Consider the following 27,266-nt stretch of genomic DNA (forward strand, 5'->3'; position numbering starts at 1 on the left):
TATCCACTATTACCAGGTCTTGCCCTCGCAGTTTTAATTCCATTGTAACTGTTCACTCGTTTGCTGCAGACCAGTTCTTTATATTTTACATAACTATTTTCCTGATTGCTGTGGAAATTCTAGCATTTGCTTGCTTTTCATTATTGACCACACTCTATACAAATGGAGTCTCCCTTTACTTTGTTTTCTTTACTCTTCTTCTTCAACTCACTAAATATTGCTATATATATGTTACGTGTAAGGTTTGGCTTTGATGTTGTATGTTAGCAATTTTTTAAATACCTTAATATATTTTGTCCTTATTCTTTAAAGGTTCCAACATCCTAAATTCATCAACTTTTTCGTCGCCATATTCATACCGAATTGATTTAAATTCAACTTCAATTTATGTTCTTTAAAAATTCTATAGATCATTTTTATGGGTATGAGTAACTCTTAACGTAGTCTTAATCAAATCCTAATAAAAAATAAGTCTAGAGTTTAGTGCAGTTTGGTTAAAAATGCCATGTATAAATGCCAAATTGTCTTAATAAAAGAGTTGACGGCATCCGGTTACTTCGACATAAAGACCCCTCATGAAGAAAATATCGTTCGCTCCACCCTCCAATCAAAATCCTTCTTTAGAAATTTTTGCGCCAACCTGCGCGTCAATCCCCGCGCCAATTCCCGAGACAGTCACGCTAACCCCCATGCCAACCTCTACCCAAACCGCCTCACTATCCAGTAGAAGTAATGCATAGATTGATCGGTGTAGTAGTGTCTGGGACTCGAGAGACTAAGACCTCGGAAGCGCTGAAGAAGACACAAGAGAGGATATCGAAAGCTCGGCGCAGTAATAATCGACGCGGTTCAACCCAGAAGTCTGTTGAGATTAACATTAATTCTTGTAATAGTAATAATAATAGCTTTAGGTTTAATTGTACTAACCGTGGAAATCTTTAGGAATATATATACATATACATACATACATATATATATATACATATATATATACATACATATATATATACGTATATATATATATATATATATATATATATATATATATATATATATATATATATCTATTGCAGAATTTCAAACAGATATTAAATATAAAAGCACTAGCAATTTTGCTATGCTTTTATCTGTTAACTAAGACTTCAATATAAAGTTTCGATATAGAGATTTGTCTGTTAGTTAGTTGTTCCACTCAAAGTGTTACCTAAGAGTCGTATCGTGTCCAGCGAATGTACATTCAAGTTTCAGTTCAATATATTTTATCCGTCTAAATTCTACATTGCCAAAATAAAACTTAAAAACTTTTCAATTCAATAAGTAGAAATTCAACTTTCCTACAAACTTTGTAACTTGCCTGTGTGATGGTGGAAGCGTTAACAGACCATCTAATACCACACTTTATACCGAAACAAAGAAATAGCATTATCAATAAAACTGTTTCTTCGCGCCCAACTACTCAAAAGCTAATAGGAAACAAAACGATCCATTTGAAGTTGTTAAACAAAAGGAACAACGAATTATACGGTTAAAAAATCACTACAAACTTTCTGCTTAGATGAACACTACCACCGGAAAACTTTGTAATTCTCGAAACAATATAAAGCTGTTTCAATAATTTGTGAACTCTGTCGTCTAACGCGAAGGAAGGAGTAATATTTCACAGAAATAGTATTCTCGAAAGTAGTGTGCCAGGATATTTATTTTTATTTTGATGCACTAACTGCACTATCACTGGCAAAAAGGCACACGCTTAATACAGACGTATTTTATTTTTCGTCTATAAAAAACTCGATTTTGTAGAGTTGCAATGAAAATAATTTATTGTAAAGGATACAATGACCAAATTCAGTCAATAAAAATGGACAGTAATAGGAAAGGCTTTAAAATAAGCGAAATACCATAGCACTACCGAAAAAAATTACATTACAGTCAGGTAAAGAGTTTAGTTCATAAGAGCGGGAACATAAAATATTAAAATAACCCTGACCGATTATACTGCCAAATTGCCATTGTGGGCAGAATTTAGGGCCAACCAGAAGAACAAAAGAGAATTCTTGTACAAAAGAAACACGGTAAACACTGTCTTTTTTGAACCTTTAAGGTGAAAGGCATTGTTTAGCGCCGGTAACATATATGGAAAACACGAAGTACATAGACATTGATGACATCTATCCAGAAGGGGCGTCCAAAAGTAAGGAAAGATATACAGATAGTTAAGAGAAACCTGAAAAGTTTGGAAGATCACTTGAACACTAACAAAAGTCAAGGTAAAATAAAGCAGCGAGGCAACAATAGAAAAGTTCGTTATGGAGAATATAGAGTTCAGAAATGCAAAATGCAAAGAAAAAACAAGAAAAATTGACATCGGACATTGAAATTATAGAAAAACACAGAAGAAGAAATAACATAGTGACGAACGGACTAAAACTCGACACATGCAAAAAACAGTCAAAAATTTTATCAAGGAACATACGGGAGTAGAAGTATACTTGTTTTTCTTCAAGTTCCGCTCCTATCGGAGATAGGAAATCATTTTTTTTTATGGCTTCGGCAGTTTGTCATACAGCCAGTTACATGATCTTTTAATCGGCGCAGGAGCAGTAAAAAGTTTTTGTATTATTTGCAATCGAATAGACTAAAATAGATAAATTTAAAGTTGGGAAATCAGTGCAACAATTAACGAAAAGAAGAGAATATATATATATATATATATATATATATATATATATATATATATATATATACATATATATATCTATAAACACATACAATTAACATGGGTCACTCGCTTCACGTCCAGGGGTCCATCAGGACATTATAATATGTAACATACACAGGAAAACTAGGCCACGGTAAATATAATTAAACATATAGAGGAGAGAAAACAAAAGTAAAAAGTAAAATCAAAATTTTTTTTGAACTAAAGAAAAATATTACATTTGGTCAAAAAATCGATTATGCAATCATAAATTAATCTTGAGTTGCTAGGGCAGATAAAACGTTAAACGGAGATTTACCGGTAATATAAACTAAATTATTATATAATAAGGTGGATTTCAAATTATATTAGGCACAACCAAAAATGACATGATCTAGGTCGCCTTCTACTCCACATTCCACACAGTTTCTACTCTAAATCACATAAATTCTTGCAAGATGAGCAGGAAAACAAGCATGTCCAAATGTTAGCCTAGATATAGTTGTTATATAACGCCTAGGGACATTATAAGTTCTATGCCAATGTGAAACAGGGACAGCTGTGTGTAAAGAAGTGTATCTATTTGGGTTGGTAAAACAAAACTCAGACCATAGATCACTCCATTTCCTTGCCGTGCATTATATTCTTTAATAGTTCGTATTTTTTATCTCTCATGATGTGCCCCAAATATTCCAACTTCCTGATTTTTATGGAATTTAAATTTTCGCATTGTTTTCCTAGTTGTTCAAGAACTTGTGCGTTTGTTTTGCGATCAATCCATGATATTTTCAGAATACGCCGGTAATACCATGTGCTAGGATTTTATCCCCTAAGTATTTAAACGCAAAATACTCTTAAAAGATAATATAAATAATTCGTATTTAGTAACACGATACATCTTTAATATTTAAAACATTCACTAACCTTATGTGAACTTGAACTGGGTCGTCGTTTACCTTCCTTAGATATATAATTAGAGTACATATGTAAAAGGATGGTCACTGTAGAAACATAGTAAAATATTGAACTGTTATTATAAGTCTAATTTATTAACTTTATTTATTATAAAATGTTCTAACACTTAGTTTGATAAAGTATTTATTTAATTTATATACAAGATCACACTTATCACTAAAAACTAGAACACAACTACTTTAATTTATATTATTTATTTAAAATATTTATTTTCCTATTTTCCAACTAATTTATTTCCGAATAGATTGCTTTCGAAGTTCCTTCCTTGGTCACTATGAATCTCCAAAGGCACTCCAAATCGGCTGATATATTCTTGGATCAACTTATCTGCAATGGTGGCGGCCGGTTGGTCTTGAAGAACGTATATCTCGACCCACTTAGTGAAGTAATCCATTACTACCAACATGTACTTACCTCCATTTTCACTTTCTGGAAATAGCTCAGCGATGTCCAAAGCTATTCTTTCAAACGGGCTTCCAACATTATATTATCTCATAGGAGCTCTCCTTTTTCGGTAAGGCCCGTTACTCGTAGCACAAATAGTACATTTCTTACACCAGTCTTTTACGTCGTCGGAACTGTTCATCCAATATAACCGTTCCCAAATTCGCTGAAGAGTTTTCTTTACACCGAAATGCCCTCCTAATGGACTGTCGTGTAAGTGACGAAGTACTTCGGCTATTCTGCTCTTTGGGATCACCAACTGTCTTCTCTTATCTGAACCGTCATCATTTTCCAGTACTCGTTTGAGCAAGCTATCTTCCATGATGAGTCCCTTTATATATGAATGTTCGTAAATACGGTTATGGATTCGTTGGTTTGTCTGTCCTATGTATGTACGTAAGCAACTGGAACAAGGTATCCCGTAGACATGAAGACCACATTGGGGATTTGGTTTTTTACGGATCTGACGAGATTGGACAACTTGGAGTGAGTAGTGAACATCGTTTTGATATTTAGTCCAAGTACCCCACACAGGGTAAAACCGATCGCCACTTGACACTGAGGAGTAGGCAGATTTAGACTCTCATCTCGGGTGAATATGAAAGGCTATTCTGCTCTTTGGGATCACCAACTGTCTTCTCTTATCTGAACCGTCATCATTTTCCAGTACTCGTTTGAGCAAGCTATCTTCCATGATGAGTCCCTTTATATATGAATGTTCGTAAATACGGTTATGGATTCGTTGGTTTGTCTGTCCTATGTATGTACGTAAGCAACTGGAACAAGGTATCCCGTAGACATGAAGACCACATTGGGGATTTGGTTTTTTACGGATCTGACAAGATTGGACAACTTGGAGTGAGTAGTGAACATCGTTTTGATATTTAGTCCAAGTACCCCACACAGGGTAAAACCGGTCGTCACTTGACACTGAGGAGTAGGCAGATTTAGACTCTCATCTCGGGGGAATATGAAAGGTTCTCAAAGGCTTTCAGGTCATCGGATGCTCTGTAGAGGGCTTCAAATAATGCTATCGAAAGCTCCTCTACCCAAGTCCATTTACTGGGTATGGACTTGTAAATCTTTATCTTCTGATGGCTTTTCTTGACAAAGACAAGATATTTCTTACATGACAAAGGTACACCAAGTCGAAATAAATAAGATATTTCTTACATGACAAAAATATAAGTCGAAATAAAAACATCAGATTGTAGTTGAATAATATCTCTCATCAATAGAGTATGGAAAACTGCAGAAAGCAGCGGCCCAAGAGCACTAAGCTCTCGGAGAGACCGTGAGCGACTGACTTGGCTGACCTGAAAATCGTCAATATTTATATGCGCTATTCGAGCGATAAATAGGGATTTCCAGGTCAAGAACCAATGGGAAAATTCGAGGCGGGGCGATGCGCATCGGAGTGCGTACTAGTCCACAGACTATGGCACTCGATGACACGACCTTTATACAGAACACGATACTGGTACGTCACGAGTGGGGGGAGTAGGCAGATTGAGATCCCGAACTCGAACGGAACCGTGCTCTTGTACAAAACGTGACTTCAAAGTATTTTTTGCTAGTTGCCTTTGAGGAAAAAAGATAGACAATAGGAAAATAAAATTACAGCACAATTATGACTTACAAAGCAACTGTTATATTAAAAAAAACTAATCAAATATTAAAAGTAAAAATTTTGAATAAACATAAATATACCATATACAATGATTAGAATAAAAATCTCAAACATCCATCAAATCATACATCCACAATTATCAATACAAATTAATTAAGCTTATTTGCAAATCTAAAATTTCTTAATTTTAGTGACTCCCGATAAATTATCATGTATTATAATTATCAATAAAACCAACAAACAACGAATAACTCTAATTTAAATAAGTGGTCGTGATTGAAAGTCTCTGTTTCTAAAAATGACGAAACTAACCTTTTGTTCCCAAAATTGATGACTTCACCTCTCTCTCCTTTGATTGTGTCTTGTCCACCTTGCTCGTACCTTTCAGTTTCTTCAGAATACTCCTCTGCTCCAAATCTTTACTACATGTATAAACTCCTCCTCTCCAGACACAAGGATATCTTAACTAATCGACTTGGTCCAGTATAAAACTATACATCTGTTTATTACTTACAGCATGTCAGTTATTTCTTCTGTCTGCTACCACAGTGGGAACTCTTTCTTCCATTCTTCCATCTCCCTCCTCTTTTTCCTTGAACCAATCAGAACGTATCTCCATCCAAACAAATTTTACTTTCTTTAAAGAAAAAAAGCTAACTTTCTCCTATCCAATAATCCGTCGGTCATCTAATAAACATTTTTAATTTCTAGAGAAAAAAGGATAATTACCTCTCACAAACTATTTACTATTGTACTATTGTACTGTATTATTGTACAAACCTACCCTATTGTATAATTCTTGGTAATCCATACAATAGAAAGTTTAAGGTAGAACTGTTTACAAAAATGTCTATTTAAAACTAAACCGTTAGAAAAACCAATATATTGTCTTCTTATTTTCTGGGAATGTCTTTGAACGTATTAAATTCACTTTCCGAAAAAAAAAAACCACTTTCTAAAACTAATGCTAAACAGTATAATATACAGGGTGTTTGCGATTTCTGTTGGTCGGTGATTTCATTTTTGTCTTAATATTTTCTATTTGATTTTTTAAAATTATGGAACCTTATTAGTATATATTATAGGTATATATATATATATATATATATTTCAGAAGATTGACAGGATTTATAAGTAAAATTTGGTATAATTTTATCTGTTTGTTGTATCTTTACAGTTGTGCAATTACCAAATGTCTTTTGGTAAAAGAACAAGAAATCAAAGAGAGACGTTTATAAGTAAGTATATAAGTTGCTTGATTTAGCACACAAGACCGAATTCCTGTAACGTTAGCACATTTAAATTTTCCTTCTCACTAGCATAATAATAACGGATTCTAACAAGATGAAGGCATCATGATAGTTTTGAAGTTGATACTAGTGTTGAGATGAATTAAAGCGTTCCGCTTGAGATGGCAAACAACAAGGAATTAGGGAATTCAGTTCCAATGAAGTTCTAGGTAACACACCAGCGATTAAATATTATATTAAGCTATAACTATTACTTACACACGTAACCACACAATTATAGAAATTGGGGCGACTGATGTATTTACTATATCAGTGTCAAAGTAGATTTCCATTCATTAGTAATATATACGTACAAATAAATCGTCCTTTGACTTAAAAAAATATATATTATATAACGTAAAGTCCTTTTTACGGGTTTTTTTTAGAAATGAACAACAAAATATAATGCAAATGATTTACTTGACATTTGATTTTTTATTAAATTAACATTACAGAGATAATTGACACAATTACAATACACATTAATATTATAATTTAGTGGGTTTTAGGCATGGAACGCCTCAATTTTATTTGCCAAGCTTATAGTAAAATTTTAAATTGTCAGATTTTTCGTTTTTCTGGAAATATTAACTATACTTAAATGCCATAATTTTGGGGTTATACCTAAATTAAAATAATACCTTACGATGGCCATGATTAGAAATCAGTTAATTTAAATAATATCTAATAATTTATATCCTAACAGAAATCCAATAACAAGGTTTATCAAAATCATTAAGGTATTAAGGTGCGTTTTCACCAAAAAACATTTACAAACATCTACACAGAAACATTAGCAAACATTTGCTACCGTTTGCCAACACAATGTTTGGCATAGTTTGTCAAAAACAAGAACTCGATAATTTGAATAAGTTTGCAAACATTTGCCATCGTTCCGTCTTGTTTGTACAAAATGGTTCCGAGAAGATAAGTTATATGTGCAACTAATTTTATAATCATGTTTGAGTTTGTAAAAAACGAGAATATAAAAAAAAGAAGAAATCGTAGATTTTGGATGTCAATTTTTTTCAAATTTTAATAGAACTTCTAAATGATTCGTCCACACTATTTCTGTTGCTATTTTACACCAGGCGTCGAATTTTTTATATTTATTGTAGTATAGCTTATGATTGGCATTCCATATTTCTGGTTTCATTTTCTTAAATTCAATAAATTCTAAACATTTCCCATTATCCCATTCCATTTTTTTATAAAAAACAAATAAATCTCGACTAATCGCTTACCGAAAACAAACTATTCCTTTCTACTATGACAGACTATAAAACCTAGTGTCTCCACCAAACACGCACAAACAACGAATCCCTTTGAAGTACCGACAGCCAACGGAACCGTGCCAAACAATTGCAAACGCAAATCTGTCTACAGCAACCAAATAAAATTGTTTGCTAACAGTTGCAATCATTTGCAAACGTTTACGAACATTTTGCGCGTCTGGTAAAAAGGCACCTTTAGAATGAAGCGGTGCTGGCTATAAGCAAAATCGGGCATAACCTTTTTTGAAGCTGGTTGAGGTTGGCCTTTGTCGTCAGTAGTAAGAAAACAAAGATCGGGGCTATACTCTTTCTTTCAAACTGCAGATCTGAAAGTGCCTCTATCCTTGGGGTCAAAAAGGAGGTGGATACCATGTACTTCTGACCACTCCAAAAGAGCGAGTTTTGTTATTGTCAGAGTACTTTTACATCTCACGGTGACTGTTTTGGTTTAAAAACGCACCCCGTTAAATGACAGCATCCTGCAATTTTTTTATATTTGGGAGTCCCTTGACCGTATGAAACAATATAACCCCTTTAACGCTGTAGTTCTCTTTAGCTCTTTTTTTATATAATCAATAACCTAGTACGTTTCCGTTAATCGCTAAACAACATTAATAAAAAAAATTTGATCATTTAGATGATAAAATTTTCCCAGTATTTCTGCAAACTTTTCATATCTATCAAAATCATCACTTGACAACTCTTGAACCAACTTTTTGCGGCTCAAGTGTGGATTGTCTTATAACATAATGACAGAATACATACACACTTCAGTTACTACCGTTTTTCTCTTAAAGTCACTTACAATAGATTTTGTTATCGGATATCGGTTAGGATATAAATTTATTAAATATACAGTGAGGGGTAAAATTATGAAATAAATTTATTTTTTTGAAAATATGCAACTTTGAAGACAAAACTCGAAAAAAAACGATTTATACTTTTAAATTATGATTTTATTGCCATATATATCATACTATTGCCGTTATCCATCCGGACGTGATGAAGTAATCAATATCTTTCAAAATCAATATCAAAAGAGATCAAATGCTAGCTCGCTTAAGAGGTTATTTAATTTTCTATTTAGTGATATAAATATTAATATAATTATTTGTACGGAGAAGCCAAAAAAATTTTAATTTTATAATTAAATAAACTTATTGTAATAAATTTTATGTAATTTATTTGCCACAAAATATATTTTACTGTTACCAGAAAATAGAAACAAAAAGGTATATTTAACAAATAAAAATCGCTTTTTCTTTAAATTAAATTTTCAAATTGCCACCAACCTGCCTTTATACCACCAACTTATACTAAGAATGTGCAATTAAGAATACAGGGTGAAGCCAGATCAGTGATGCACAGACTAATCCATAGTCAGCGACAAATAAGCCAGATGCATGGTGCTGACAACAAAAAGCTAATCGAGGAACTAAAAGCCGATATTGTGATGGGGCAACCTATTGATGCAACAGCTACGAGATATAGCTTTAACAATAAGTTCACAAGTAAGATACCAGGCAGGGAAGACTGGAATGAAGGTGTACCCATACAAGCTGCGGCTACCTGGTACACGGATGGCTTAAAAACATCGGAGGGTGTGGAAGCTGGCATAGTAGGGACAAATCAAGGAATACATTCCTGGTAAGTCTATCCAAAGATTTGACAGTTTTCCAAGCGAAAATAACGGCAATCTATCACTGCGTGGAAAAAATAATCTATCACTGCGTGGAAAAAATAATCTATCACTGCGTGGAAAAAATAGAACGGCAGAAAAGAATGTTTCGTTCAGTTACCATCTTCACAGATAGGCAGACAGCGCTTAAGGCACTCAGTTTTCTAGAGGTCAATTCTATGCTAGTATGTGTGGAATTCACCAGGACAAAAAAGGCGAAACTGTTCATTACAGAACATTCGCAAAAATTTACGGCAGACCTAATAAGCAAAGACAGGAAAACAGCCAAAGAAATTGTAGGTCTTCTAACAGGGCACTGTAAGCTGAATAGGTACTTGAAGCTGATGGGATAGGAAGCTGAACAGGTCAGATGATGGCATGATGACATGTGCAGATTCTGTCACCTCGAAAAAGAAACATCAGAGCATATTCTATGTCAGTGTGACAGTCTGGCAAATGTGCGGTTCTTTGCATTAATAGAAGGAAATCCACCGGCAAATAGTTACATGAAAGGTAAGTCTCGAAGCTATTAGACATTTTTAAAAGAGTCAGGCTAGAGAATGTTATCTAGGACTGGAAGACTACAATAGATCTGAAAAGGTCGCAGTGGAATAGACCAAAAGACCACCTGTCTACATCTATATATATCTATCTGATGTGTAATCTCATTCTATGTTTTAAATCTTAAAAATATTGTAGTCGATCAGCCATCTAGATCATCCTTATTGATTTCTTAAAATATAATAAATTAAATAAGACGTAAATCAGTCCCTAATTTTATCTACTATTAAGAAACTTGAAAACGTAGTAGTCCTGTTTCTTCTACTATTATAAAAAGTCCAAAAATTTCTGAAGATATGTTAATTCAGAAATCAAAAAAAGTATAGCCATATCTTGCTTCAGCCGTCAAGTCTTCATAGACCCTCATACTGCCGTCATTCCAGAGTCAATATTAGTGAGCCACAAGAAAACACCCACAGAATATTTATTTCTTCAGATGCCAAAGACTATTATAAATGCAAGAAGCCTGGTAATACAGCATCCTTATGCACTGAATATCAAACTTTCTAATCAGAATCTAGGAATCCGCTACAACCACCATCCACTACGAATTCTATGATTTCCAATTCTATATCGAACAATATTTATTCACAATCTCAGAGAACAAATCATTTTATTACTTTCAGCAGGTCCAATGCAAACTATTGATAATCTACCTAAAAATTATTGTACTCACTCTAATAGAGAATAGAAATCTAAAATACACTACTTTAAACTGTAAACTATGATACTTGCTCGAACTCGCTGCTATTTCAATTTCAAATACAAATATTAATGTTTCTATTTTGAGAACGATTTCCGAAGTGGAAATTAAAACGTCAATAAACTTATTTTAACCTTCAATTCTCGCTCATTCCCAATAAAATAGTATTAACTTTAAAATGACACAAAAAATAGCTTCATAACAAAACTTTCAATATGTCTATCGCACCTAAAATTCCAAAGACAAACTGCTGATAAAGATTCACCACTGACAAAAACAAAATCAACATTCATAGTCAAGGCTAGAATTATAGGTCGTTTTCTTCAATGGGCCTCTTACAGGTCAAAGATATCTTAAAATTTTACAAAATGAACTTATGCCCGCCTTTGGAGACATTTTTTCAAAGCAAGAAGTTTCAGCAAGACGGTACAGCTCCTAATTTTGCACTTCCTGTTCGTGATTAAAAAATGTTTTTCTAGGACATTGATTGACATTGACAAAATCGACCGGTTTGGAGACTTACCTCCAAAGTCGCCTATTCTCGAAAAAAATAAATTAATTTATTCCGTAATTTGGTCTCACGCTGTATAAAGAAATGTTAGGTATGTTTATTGCATATGCTGCTCTAACTCCGATTTTTTCTGAGCTCGATATAACACAAGACAATATTTTATAGTCTATTTTATGGGTCATAAGTATTTCTATTGCTTTTATATATAAACTAAAAGTACAAAAATATGTTTTTTCGTTGATATCATTGAACTAATAATTTTTATTTTTGCTTTTATTGTCTACTGCTTCCTAACAGCTAACGGGACTACATTTGGGAGTTGTAGTTGATTTTATAATAAAATCGGGAATACAGCAGCAAATGAATCGTTTTCTCTATGTAAAAAGTATCTCGGTTATTTAAAAAAAACTATTTAATAAAAATAAAAGTGAAACTGGAACAAACCATGAAGTGGAAATATCCAGGATATTTAATAAAATATTTAATAAAAGAAGATGCTTGTCAAATTTATCTGTTTGCTATAAATGACCCGAGCATTGACTAAATCCAATCAATAGTGAAATTCGACTATAAAATTTCCGTGCTATTTATTGGACTATATTATTTAGAGGCAATCAAGTTTCCTATCAAATTGAATAGCCAAAGGGCATTCCTGTGATAAACAATTTACATATTGATTTTAAATATTAAGCACTTTTGACCGTACTCATAACAACCCCTTAAACTACGTTTCTAGTTACTAGTTTATTGATTTCGTAGCCGAAATGTAACAGAACCTATAATTTTAATATAAAGATAAGTAATACATGAAATATTTATACAATTCACATCCTTGTCAGTTAAGAGATGTATAAAAAAATATGTCTAATTTTACAGAAAAATATCCACTTTTTTGATGCCAATAACATTGATTTTCAAATTTGAATGTACACTCTTGAGACCATTTTTTTTGTTCTTTAGTAATTTAAACTAAAGGAAAAAATAGTGTCGCCACCCAGAACGAGGGCAATCATGCCTTTTTTGAATTAAATGAGCGAAATAATGAGCGTGATTTTGGAGTAAAATTACTGTAGATTCTGTGCAAAAGCACCTATAGACCTTTTTAATAAACAAAAACGAATGCTTTTTTTTTAGTTTTAAAATAATGCTTTTAAAATAATATTATGTATGTATTTACATTGTTGTCAGATCTTCAGTTTTTCTGGAATTCTAATAAACTTTCATACTGATTATTTTTCATGTGATGTTTTTTATGCCCTAATGCTAAATAAAACATAAAAATCTTTAGATGTTGATGTCCTGTTAGAAGACGATCCATACTTGACACACTTGAATACTAGACAAATATACATGCAACTTGATATGTCGCAAACATCAAACCTTATAAAATATGATAATTTTGATAGACGTCAAGAGTTTGCAGACATAATAGTGGGAGATGTTACAATCAAAACGATCCAAATTATTTAAGTCATGTTTTGCGATAAAATTTAGATCTTTATTTAGAATCAATTTAATTTTCAGCTTTTAATGTTAATAAACAATGGATAGTGTAATAGATAGCAGTTGCTGGCAATAAGTGAGTTATTGGCCTCTAATATGGTTTGACAAAAGTTAGGAAAATGTTGGTGTTTTGTTAGATCTGACTACTTTTTTTAAGTTTAGCATCATGTCTGCTAGAGTATGACACATTTAGTTTCAAGGTAACCACCATGTTTTAGTCACTATTCGACGTTACTTGAGACACTATTCTGTGCCGTTAGGTTGCAAGCGAATTTTTGTTATTTATCTAGAGAAACTTGTGTTAGCCGGTAAGTACTATATACTGAAATTCTTTTTCTACTTTATGTTTTATGTTATTCTGGTAATATAGTGTATGTCCTTTCCGAAATTGCATAACGAATCTAACGCTATTTATTCAAATAACGCAAAATTTTAAGGTGGCAAACTACTAATGCATGAAATTATCAACATATCAATTATTATTGGCCATCCAGGCTCCAGGAAATATGCTAATGACTAGTATTTTATGTGTGGCCAATAACTTATTATTATATTTTTTAGCAACTATGCCAAAAGATCTAAACCTGAAAATATTTAAAACAAAAAGTATTCCGAAAACGATGTTCAAAAAGCGTCAGAGTTAATTCAAAATGGTATGAGTGAACAAGAATCTTTAAGAATTTTCAATAATCCCAGTGCCACCATAAGTTACCGCAAAAGTGAAAAATTTCACATCAAGATAACGCATGGACCAGATCCATTTTTCAAAGAATAAAGAGGAACAACTTAAACTCTGGATTTTTCATTGTCAAAATAGAGTATTTCCGGTCCTGTTGACAGAAACAGCTTCAAGTGGGACGAGACACGTTTTTATTTATGTCCCAAAAATAAAAAGCTTTTGACTATGAAAGGATCCAGAAATGTCAATGAGAGTTTGCCTAATGATATATTAAGTACTGTGCCGAATTTGAGGGGTATTGGTTTAACACAAAATGGTTGGATGGATAACAAAAACTTTTACAAATACATTGGAAATATATTTAACCCTTATCTAGATCAAAATAATATTACACGACCGATGATACTTTTTGTTGATGGGCACAAAACCCATTTAACTGTACAAACAAGTCAACTTTGTACAGATTTGAAAATTATTTTGGTAGCTTTATATCCTAATGCCACGAGATTAATGCAACCAGCGGATGTGGCTGCGTTTAAGCCTCTAAAAACTTTTTGGACCAAAGCTCTGTTTTAGTTTAGGAGAGACAACCGCCAAAAAGTGTTAACAAAAGTACAGTTTGCTCCAATATTAAAATCTGCTATAGATATCTATGTTAAATCCAAATGTTATCAGAACTGGGTTTAGGGCATGCGGTAGATTCCCTTGGAATTCGTCTGCACTTGACTATTCAAAATGCCAAAATGCCAGATGAGCACAAAAATTTGCCAACACTTATATGTTGGCAATGACAAAATTAAACAACTATGTCGAAATAATTGTAAAACTCAATCTGATGATTACCAAATATTGAAACAAATCTTTTCGGCATTAGCAGAAAAGTCGTCAGTAGAAATTTCTCCAAACCACGAACAAGAAAATGTTTTAGACGAAGAAGCAAAAGTTTTAGAAACAAGTAAAGTAATTTTCGAGATAAATGATATACCTGTAAAAATAGATGATACTGAAATTGTACCTATACCTAAAATCGAGAAAGCAAGCTTCAACATGCAAGGAATAGAAGACCATAAAAATCAAGTTGAATCAAGTGTGATGAAAACGGTTAAAGAAGATATATTCAAGAAACTCGGAAAAACCCTAAACATTTCTGAAAATATATCTGTAAATACTACAAATAAATCTATTGTGACTTACTTAGTATGGCCAGATACTCCAGGACGAAAAGGCAAGATTCACCAGATAGAAGAAATATAGAAAAAGAAAAAATGGAAAAAAATTAGACGAGGAGCGTAAAAAAGAACAGAGAAACCTCGAAAGCAAGAAAAAACAAATTATGAAATAAAAAGAAAAAGAAAATAAAAAGCTTGGTAACAAAAAAAAAATAAAAAAATTAGGTCAAACTTTAAATAAGTCTAAAGAGAAAAGTAGACAACCAATAGAAATAACTTCAACAAAACTAAAAAAGGTGTAAAAGTTTGCTTTCCTATTACAAAATATCAGAAAATGTAAAAAAAACATTGAAAGAGTTAACACCTCTACACCAGGAAAGTAGAAGTAATAATATTGAGGTTTTTCAGCCTCCACTACCTGAAGTTCCTACACCAGAATTTCATTTTCACACAAAATCATCAAGCCCTGTAAATACCCAAAATAATATTGATATTTTCAAGCATTCACCTACACGAAAAGCGAATTTAAAATTATCTCCAAAAATATTTCTCGCCCACACTAAATTATTAATTATAATTATAATAATTGTAATTATAATTATAACGAAAATTATTTGATGATAATACAAAACAGTCCTCAACAAAAATTACAATTATGTCTGATAATTTATTATCAAATATTACTTCGATAAATCGTAACTCGATATAAAAAAAAATTTCGCGCTCTAAAAATACAAACTTGGTATCAAACATTCCATCACATTTTAAAGATCAAAAAGTTTCTAAAGGTGTGTGTTATCTATGTTTGCTAAATATTACAGAGTATAAGGAAGGGATTAGATGCCAAATGTATCTTAGAACATATCATGTAACTTGCGTAACGAGATTCTATGGGAACACAGATCAAGTATATGTTTGCGAATCTTGTCAGAATAAAAAATAAAAGTTTACTTTGACATGCTGTTTTTTTTTGTGTCCACACTCATTACAAAATCCTTGATTACCCAATAAGGTACCTACCTACCTACCTATCTCAAATTACGAGTTAAGTGGTAAAATATCACTTTAAAAAATGATGGCCAATCACTAATATATATCGTGTCAATATATAGATTTTTTTTGTAAAATCGTTATCAATTTTTAGAAGCGTCGTTTTTAAGATATACTAAAAAAAACTTTAAGATTTTATTAAAGTTGTAAATGAAAAATAAATTGAAACAGGTCTCATTCTTTTGCTTACAAACATTTATAATAACTTTGAGATTTTGTATATCACACCCCTTTAAGTAGGCGCAATAAAAAGCCAATAAAAAACACATTTAAAAAAGAAAAAAAAACAGAACCTTCTGTGACCGATAGGAAACCGGATAGCATTTTTTTTCTTAAAACCATATTTCCATTGTTTATTAACATTAAGAGCTGAAACTTAAACAAATTGAAAGAAAATGGATGGTATATACAGTGACGACGTAAAAAGTTATAACCTGTTAAAGTTGCGGTAGTCGTAAAATATCGCCACGGAGACTTGAAGAGAAGAACTGTCCGCTGCAATATCTCGGATTGTTTCTTGTTATTGGTCATAGAAGGTTCTGTTTTTTTTGGAAAATATGCTTTTTCTTCAGCTTTTTATGGAGACATAAACAAAAAAATATCAAAGTTACCACATTTATAAAAATATTTAAGATTTTTTTATATAACTTATAGATGAAGCCTCAAAAAATCGATTGCGATTTACAAAATACCTCTAGAGTGATTTTTTGGGCAAGAATAGTTCCTTAACCCATTTGGTCCCACTGTACTCGTTTAAGTACAGCATCAAAAATTGCCTAGTAGTGACACATCTGGTAAAAAAGTGGTACTCCACGTATATTTTCGATTCTATTAGGAATTGTTTTACTAGATTTTTACAAACTATACCCTAGGTGGCACTCTTCTTCCTAATTTTTGCCACAGTAATTATAAGCTAACCTCCATGTTTCTGTTGGATCATTGAAGTGTTTGTTATTTTGTGATTTTGATACTATTTATCATTTTTTTAACTTTGAGTATTATAAGCGTAAGTACTAGTAATGTTTATTTATTCGGTATAAGATTTTTTTTATTATTGTTGTTTTTATGTAACAAAATAGATGTACCCATGTAAGTACAGTGGATTTGTATGAGATCAAAATGATTATTTGGTTTTTTATTGTTTCAGGTTTAATATTGGTATTGGAATGGATTTTCAAGAATTTCCGCCTATTAGTCCTATTGAATTTTATGGAAAACATTATAGAACTATTGCTTTAGCTTCATATAACCTAGCGAGTTACACTCGTAAAGATGTATTGGTGGTGGTTATTCCTCCTGAGACAGACTATCAAACTGACAATGAGGAGATATATGAGGATGATCTTCAGACTCAAAGCTTTCCGAATGACCTTTTTTGGAGAAATAGAGGTTCATTACATGAGTGATGACTCTGATAACAACGAAGAAGACAATCTTCCTCTTGCCATTAGAAGAGAAAATTTACTGAAGGGTCAAAATAAAGTCAAGAAATCTGACTGGACGGAAGAAATTACTTATATTAGTATGACATCTACAACAGGTTACGAGGGTCGTCTGGATAATATGAAAGAACAAATCCGAGGTAAATTTCCTATAGAAATATTTGAGAAATTTTTCGACAATAAAATTATTGAATATAATACACAGCAGACAAATTTCTATGCCGCTCAAAATAATAATCATCAATTTCATGTAACCTAGGAAGAGATAAAGTTATTTCTGGCTATTTTACTTTTTACTGGATACCATAGATTGCCACGAGAGAACTATTGGTGTTTAGATGAGGATCTTCAGGTTCCCCTTGTGACTAATGCAATTTAAAGGAACCGTTTCCAAGAAATTAAAAAATATCTACATTTGGCAGATAATTTGCAAATTGATACAAGGGACAGAATGTATAAAGTGAGGCCTCTCATGAACAAACTAAATAAAAAATTTCAACAATTTCGCATATTTCACAAAGATTTATCAATTGATGAAGCGATGATAAAGTATTTTGGGCATCACTCATCTAAACAGTTCATAAGGGGAAAGCCAATAAGATTTGAGTATAAGGACTGGATGTTTTGTAGTTCAACTGGTTATTGCTACAATTTTGACACATATTGTGGAGCATCACTGGATAAATCAAAAGTCGCGGCATGGCCTTTGGGATCATAAGTTGTTCTAAAAATGCTTGATGTCGTTGATGTGCCTACTGACCACGAAGTATTTTTTGACAAATATTTTACTAGTTACAATTTGATGGAAACTTTAAAAAAGAAGAGCTTTAGGGCAACAGGTACAGCAAGAGAAAGTCGTATAAAAAATGTCTTTTGTTACCTTCCGCTGTAACGAAAAAGAAAAATCGTGGATATTTCGAATATCGCTTTGACAAAACAAATCTACTACTTTTTGTAAAATGAAAGGACAACAATGTGGTCACAATGGCATCAAATTACGATAGTACTGAACCAATTTCAAAAGTGAATCGTTGGTGTGCTGCTGCCAAACGAAAAACTTATGTACCCCAACCAAAACTTTTCTCGTCATACAATGCTTCAATGGGCGGTGTTGACCTCTTTGACCAATCGGTTAATAAATATCGAGTAAGTATACAAGGTAAAAAATGGTGGTGGGTTATTTTTACCCACATGCTCAACTCAGCTCTTGTTAACTCGTGGAGGTTACAAATATTTGCTGAAAATAAAGAAATGGATCTTTTGGTTTTTCAACGAGATGTAGTACGTCAATATTTAAGAAGTTTTGGACAATCTACTTATTCTAGAAAACAACTAGCAGGATCTGTACCAATTAGTCTAAAAATGGATGGAAGCGGTCATTTTTCAAAGAAAATAGACAATGTCACTGTAGCTTATGCCACCAATGAGTACGTGGGATTTTTATAAAGTGTGAAGTTACTCTGTGTATTGAACGGGATTGTTTTGTACAATTTCATACTAGTTAGATTATAGTACAGTATATACCCAAGTATGTACCTGTATTGTAAGAAAATAAAATATTTTCATTTTTACAATGTTTTATATATTTGACCCCCGATTAGCCCATTGTACTCGTATGAGTAGATACACCTACTTTTTACTAAAAATTTAATTGTTTTATGTTAAATAACAATGAATTGTTACTATTTAACCCAGATCCAACGAAAAAATTCAAAAAAATCTTGTATTATCGAAAAAAAAAATGTCGTGGGATCAAATGGGTTAAATAATCGCTCTCTGTGATAAACACATTGAATAACTTATAAACTATTTAGTCAATATGTTTGAAATTTGGCATACTTTCATAACTGATTGACTGCCAGAATTATATAGGTAAATTTTTTTTATGTGTTTTAATTTACTCTCAGAATAAAGAACTTTTTACGATCTACAATTTTTAGTTAAACCATTTTCGTATATACCTATATATTATATTAGGGCTAAAATCGACAGGCTTATTTTTTGTTTGCCAAACTAAAATTTTATGACCTTTACCATTCGTATTATGACTAAAGCACTGATAAACTGATAAAGGCGTAATGTATGTAGTTCTAAATCATACTTAATGAGATTACTTGATGAATAATAATTGAGTCAGCGATTAGTAACTAGTAATAAATTTGCAAGACCTTGAATGTTGAATACACTAAAATTGTAATTGCCATAACTTCATCTAAATACAACATTTAAAATATTAAAAAATTGTTTAGTTAAATATTAATTGATGACTTTAAAGTTTAAAGTAAACTTTAAACGAGTACTAGCAGTATCTTAGTATTAACACTAAAACGAAAGCAGAATAATAGCAGAAGATTTAATAATTATTTAAATATTTTTTTTAAATTATTAAAACTTTTTATCCTCATTTAATTATGTTCATAATAATAAAATATCTCCCTCTTTGAGCCCTGCCTTCCTATTTTCGACACTTCTATAGATTTATTTCAACAAATAATTACCTTTCAACATTATCTATTTCTTGGGTTTGGATGTCTCAAGAATTGAATTCCTAGTTCGCGTTTATATTTATTTTCATTTCTGTTTCCAACTCAGTTCTTTCGTTGGCTCAACTAACTTTTGTTTTTAACTTATTGGTAAAAGTTTTTAGGGATGACTCCCAAGGTGTTTTTTATACGTTTGGATAGAATCTGTTTTCAATATTCCTATACTGAGCGGACAAAATATAAATTTTATTTTTATTTTAAAGATTATCGATAAAAAACGATAAATACAATCTTTTTAGTGATATTTAAAATATGTAAACGAACAAGAACTAACTAATTGTGTATTTTTGTTTCGTACACCAATAGCTACATATAAATAACATCCTCGAGAAATTCGAATAGAAATATAGATTATACATAGATAGAAAGATTTTTCTAGATTCGTGGTTATTATGATTCTTTTTCCAACTTTCAGCAGCTAATTAAAGAAAAGTGTCTTGCCGGAGATAGGATGTCCTGCAAATTGTTCCTATTTTGTTGAGTTGTCTCCGGTTTTGGGATCTATAAACAAAGGAAGACAGAAGACAAGTTTAAAGCAATACTTAAATTTTGATATAAGGTTGAATGCTCGAATAAATGAACTAATCAAATGAAAGGCAGATAACAAGCACAGTTTATTTATTAAATCTTGCCCAAGTACTTTCGCTTCTAGAGCATCTTCAGGAGCATCTAAAATAAGCCAAAAAGGTTTTTTCATAAATTTGTCTGTAATAATTGGGGTGTTAGTTTGAGGGCAACTGAAGTGGACGTAGAGTATGAATGCAAGAAATAGACTAAACAATCTATTAGATAGTGGGTGGTTGACTACAATAAAAGGGTCTACCAAGCACTATCAATACTGTAAAAAAGAAGAAATCAAACTATGAAATTAAAATACTAAAAATTAAACATCAAAATTCAAAGCAGAGTGTATAAATGGGGCATAATCCAAATAATTCAGTTAAACCCACTGTCAATGGGAAAACCATAAAATTAAAATGTCAAAGCATTACTCAAGACCAACTGACCAACAGTGGGAGATGTTCAAATACACAACTGTGGAGATGGTATACCTAAATTACGCAGAGATATGAAGAGTGTAATCAACGCCAGCTATAGATCAATTGAACCTGAGCAAGCTAGTTTTGTAAATTATTGAAGAGTAAAATAGTAATGTTAATCAAAATATGAAATTAATAAATTGTTAATGGCAATTTTAAGTTTAGATGCTCTATTTAGAAGCTTACCCATTAAGAAGTATACCCATTAAATCGGTGAAATGTACGTTTTTATTCATTATTTAATCGATATTTGGGGCAGTATATTTTAAATTAAATCGACCAAAAGTTTTTGTGCAAAACGATATCATCTGTGGACGACATATTAATATCTTAAATTTAATTAAATAAATTAAATCACTTTAACAAATAATTCAGATAAAAAATTCAATTTAGAACTCCAACACTAAACCATCTCGTAAATGTACCCTAGTCTAGACTGTAAATAGGTTCTATGTAATAAGAGTGAAAGCAGAATCAGTGACTGGCAGTAGAAATAAAGGGAACAGTTCACATCATTGATAAGGGTCTGACGTTTCAGACTTTATTTAAGATTTAAATTAAGTTGCTTTCTGATAATGTAACAGAAAATGTTAAATCATAACATAAGTGATACCTAGTTAAAACGTTTAAATTCAAATAATGCAAGCGTTTTATTAGAATTTAAGCGCTATCATAATATTTTAACGGGTTTAACATCGGTTTGGTATTTAATACTTAATCTAAGACTTATTCTGGTTATGACGGACCATTTAATAATTTTTTTATAAGCTCTACTTTTATCTCTAAATACTAATTGGATCTTGCCAGAGGGCTTACCTTATCAACACCTTGCTCTGCTTTTGTGCTAACACTGTATTAAAAGCAATTTAAGGTTTTGTACTTTTAATTCTGTATTTCTACTCAAGTGTTATCGAGAAGCTAGATAGACTAGATGTTTATAGGTTGATGGAGTCGTTGTTCATGATCACTTGCCGTCTTCGTTATTTTGTTGACTTTTATTTCCAGGTCTTTGTAGAGGTCGACTGTTATAAATTATTCCGAGTCATTCCATGCAGAAAGATCGCTGATGTCATGAATGCTATGTTATACAACAAATGTTAAGTTATCACGGGCTATAAGACTAGTACCAAATGAAACTGAACAAAGGATCGGTGCTGACCCCCCTACTCCCAAGTCTAGATATAGCAGACATGCTCCAAACCATATCAAAGATGTTCGGAGGTCTGCAGATGACTGGGCGCTTGCTACGAGCCACAAAGAATTGAAAAAAACTGACAAAATATAAACAAACGAGCTGGTTACTCTCGGAAGATATTTTAGCCACTGTCGATCGCAGCTCAAAGTCGCTCAAAGATAGAAGTATTGTGCTTTCATTTAAACAACAGACTGTGCAATTACCAATTAAAAATCCGCTTTAAAAATATATTTCTTAGTTACACTTAACACCCAAAATACCTAGGTGTGACACTTGATAAGTTTAGAAGAATTTCTTACGAAGACGACTGCAATACTTGGAAAATGAAATTCAGCGAAAGTTATGGGGTTCCTTAGCGACTATACATAGATCGACAGCACTGGAACTTGTGTATCTCATTGTGGAGTATTGTGTGGCTCAACAGCCCGTACATCAAACTTATTTACGACTAACTAAACCAGGCTTTGCGCACTATCAGACACAATTAAGGCCTCGCCAACGTACTGACTACAAGCACTGGGACACATAGATCCATCACATTGCCGCCGAAAGCATGCCCTTGTCAGGGAGTATAGAAAAATTAACGCCAATTCTGTGCTCCGCTCCCTCGTTAGTATCACTAAGAGAGACATAAGTAGGATTCGCTCAAGAAACAACTACACTCTGCAAGAACTCTAATTAAAAGGAGCTTTAAGATAACCAACCATTGGCAAGAAGAATGCACCGCTTTCCTCCCAGAATGTACCATATATTACAAACAAGTCATGAACATATAGTCTGTTCATGCCATGAACAAAATAAGAACAGACTGTGGCAGGAGCTTCGACTCAGTTTTCAGTAGAGAAAAAGTATACTCTTCATATTGCGATTACGGCAAGACCAACAATTAGACATCTAGTGCAGGAATGCCCAATCATATTCAACAGTGGCCATCGGTCTGAGTTCTTAGTTGCAACCTAAAAATCAATTAAATATGTTTGTGAACATATCTTTGTGAACAAACAACTCAGTGTTTGTTTCTAGAAATTAATTATTGTTCTTAATGTCTTCTTTGCTTATACACAAAACGCATGTGTGATGTGGCAATACGTTAAACAAAAAATAAAATTGCAGCCTTACTTAGGCCTTAAATAAGCCTTGTTTTTACCTTTTTAATGTTTTTCTTGATTTGTGATGTTATTGCAGATTGTCAGCATTTCCTAAATACTCGTGTTTTAAATGGAATCTTGTTCCCTCTATATGAATTTTACCAGCTCTTGGTACCAACAGTATCTTAAAGAGGATAATCGACAAAAACTCTCCCTGTGTTACACCTCTGTTCATTTTAAATATTTCTTGTTTTTGGCCGTTTATGCATACTTTAATTTTTCTATTTTTGAAGTCATCTTGGTAAGTTTTATGTATTTAAGTGGGTTGTGTAAGTTGTTTATTCCTCAGAATAATTATTCTTTACACATATCATCATACGCCCACTTCAAATATATCAATAGAACATGTGCAGCTAGAGTATGTTCATAGCTATTACTTATTATTCAAAATTAAAAAATACAACGCTGTTATAAAAATAGGAAGATGGACAACAGATATGACCAATATTAGCACGTATCGCAGAGAAAATTTTGACTACAATCACTATCTTGTAGGGGAAAAACTATGTCAGAAAATTGTAACAGTTTGAACAAATTATATAAAATATGGAATTTAAATGTGTTCTAAAACACAGCAAGGAAATAATAATAACAAAATGCTTTTTAGATTACACAGCATACACAGAGAGAAACAAAATGAAATGGAAGAATGAAGACAAATAAAAAAAATAGGAAAATCTGCAAAATAAAATTCTAGAAAGAAGCTAAAAAAGAAAGAAATGTGGAATCGTGTGATGAGGAATGTAGAAAATCAGTTGAAGAAAAGAAGTAAGTTAAAGTGAAACAAAGAGATGTAAGAATTAGATGTGGAAAATTGCAACTACAAGAGGATATAAGTAAACAGTACCTTCTGAAAAAAGAAAAGGGAGTGGATTATGACTTATGAACGGTAAATGTAACAAAAAGGGGAGAAGGTTGCAGGAGAGATCTAAACGCAAGAAAGTATCCAAACAGGCAAAGACCTACTTAGAGTTATAAATCCAAAACAAGAAGAGGAAGAAGTCATTATGTACTAGAAATAAATAAAAAATTATCAGAAAAGTATTTATTTACTTTTTAGTTTTTAACAGTTTACTTTAAGGCAGCTCGTAGTTTCTTAGGACCTAATACGATACTCACCTAACAAGTAAAATAAGGGAACGAACAGCGCTTTATAATATGCGTTGTGGTCTTTTTTGGAATCCAATAATAGTATATCGAGTAGTCGTTAGGAACATTAAACCAGAAATATTATTAAAAGCTAAATCGATATTTCTGCGGATGCAGAATAAGTCGAATGAAAAATTATTTAATTAAAACATGTTTCTAAAATAACGTTGGTATACCATAAAATCCTCACAAATGCATGTATGAACACGAAGATTTAACATGGAAAAGAGAATCCAATTTAAAATAGAGTAAAATTTAAATACAGAAGTAATCGCAAAAGAATATTTAATACGCTTTTTGTTTAAATAGTCGTTTACTCGGTAAACGACTTAAATAAATGGACAGAAAAACAAAAACGTGAGGAAACAAATGACTGATAATATTTGTTAGCGTTAATAATTTAGTTACATTAAACAATGGACATAATACAAAAATAAGAACTAGAAAGTTATGGTAGAGTAATCTTTAAAAACCAGATTATCAAAACATTACATGACACTCTAAAATATCTGCTCCAGTGAAAAGGAGTTATATATATTCTAAAAAAAATTATTTTTTATTTATTTATTTCTCTTTACCTTTATCCCTAAATGGGGTCGGAGTGCTTAATTACATTTTTCCATACGTTTCTATCTTGGGACTTACCAATATCAATCCCCTTTACTGACTTATCTCGACTAAGCGTCTCTTCAGAGCTCTTCTTTAGTCTTTCTCTCCCACTTCTCCCAGGAACCCGCAGATGAGCAATTTTTCATATTGAGTGATTATCGTCTTGACGTTGAACACGACCATAATCTCACATTTTGGTATCAATTGGTGTCACCGCTAGAGTTCCTCTAATGTACTTATTCCTAATTTTATCCTTTTTTGTCAGTCCATTCATCCATCTAAAAATTCTCATTTACGTCACATAAACTAGTTGTTCTTCTTTCGTTTTAACTGTCCAACATTTAGTTTCGCATATCACATATATTTCCCCATTACTCTGTAATAGCCATCCTAGGTACTTAAAACTAATACTTGCACAATCATTTTACCATCCAAAGACATCATTTTATTTATAGTCTCTATTTTTAACCCCTTAAAAAACTATCCCGAGATATTTCGTCTTGCACTCGATGTATCTAAAATAACCAACCCGAGATATCTCGTTTTGAGCTATTTAGTGGGAATTTAAGCGATTTATTTCGTTCTTTCGAGTTTTAAACGAATTTAGACGGAGTAGTTGTTACACGTTCTGGCTGCGTAATATTAGATAATGGACAGATCAAACGATCGAGGATTTGTTTCATATAGCTGCCGACCGAAAAATATTTCATCTACTTGCGTACGACGATAGCCAAAGCTTAAAAAAAAGCACAGCACACAAAGAAGACGTTGTTACAAGGTTGTATGGCGTCAATAAAACGGTGGAAGGCGGAAGGGGGCCTGTAAACGACCTCAGTGTGTAAATAACACGTGCTGCGTCCGGTTATGTATACTTAAAATTGAATTTTGTTTATACATATTTTTTACACATATACACATATTTTATGAAATTGAATCGTTATTTGATTTAACAAGTATTCCCAAGCAGTCCGGCAATGGGTTAGAGTGGATGTAGACCGGCCAGGTCAGGCTCCACCGGAGTTTCCTTTTAATGGGAAATCGGAGTGTTATTTTGGTATACAGGATGTTAAAAATAGGTTAAGTTTTTCAATATGTTCTTCGAAGATGAACTAGCGGACAAAATTCTTCAAGAAACAAATCGTTTTGCTAATCAGAAAAAGCGATAAGCTTTCGCAGAGTTATAAAAGAGAACAAATGGACACCAATTGATAGAGATGAAATGCGAGTGTTTTTGCAATTATATTACTGCAGAGCTTGGCACTGGCTTTATTGATCCAAGAAACCAATAATTAAAACGCCGTTTTTTCGTAATATTATGAACTATAAAAGGTTCCTCAAAATAAAGCAATACCTGCATTTCTCTAATAATAAATCTTTCGACAAAGATACTCACCCAAGTCCGAAACTGTATAAGATCTGGGAAGTTTATGAATATCTAAATGTTAAGTATAAATCTTTGTATGATTTAAAAAGGGATGTAACAATTATTGTAGAGAGCTTACTTCTCTACAGAGGCAGACTCGGATGGATTCAATACGTTCCATACAAAAGAGAATGATTTGGTATAAAGACCTACATGCTGAGTGAATCCTCCTCTGGATATATCTGACATAACATAATTTATACAGGAAAGGATACCAAATTTGATGAACAATATAAAGATCTTCCAGTAACACGTATTGTTATGAAGCTAATAAAACCTCTACTATCGAAAGGTCACTGTTTGACTACAGACAACTTTTTTACATTCCCTGAACTAACTGACCTTTTATTAGCAGTTCGCACAAATACGTACGTTAGTATTAGTACGCAAAAAAAGGGTACACCACAAGAAATGAAGAACAAACTTAAGAAAAATGCAATTCTAGCGTTTCAAAAAGGAGAGGCAATAGTAATTAAGTGGAAGGATAAATGGGAGGATTGTGTGCTGCCAGTGCTACATATTGCCGAAATTTTTACTGAAGAAAGGCGAGGAA

General features: G+C 32.4%; 1 protein-coding gene across 1 annotated transcript in view; it reads right to left on the reverse strand.

Moving 5' to 3' along the window:
• The window catches only part of DIP-delta (Dpr-interacting protein delta), a 687,368-nt gene that overhangs the window by 397,968 nt on the left and 262,134 nt on the right, over nucleotides 1-27,266 (reverse strand). The gene's annotated exons all lie outside the window — the stretch shown is intronic.

The sequence above is a fragment of the Diabrotica undecimpunctata genome, chromosome 10 (assembly GCF_040954645.1).
Source record: "Diabrotica undecimpunctata isolate CICGRU chromosome 10, icDiaUnde3, whole genome shotgun sequence".
NCBI lineage: Eukaryota > Metazoa > Arthropoda > Insecta > Coleoptera > Chrysomelidae > Diabrotica > Diabrotica undecimpunctata.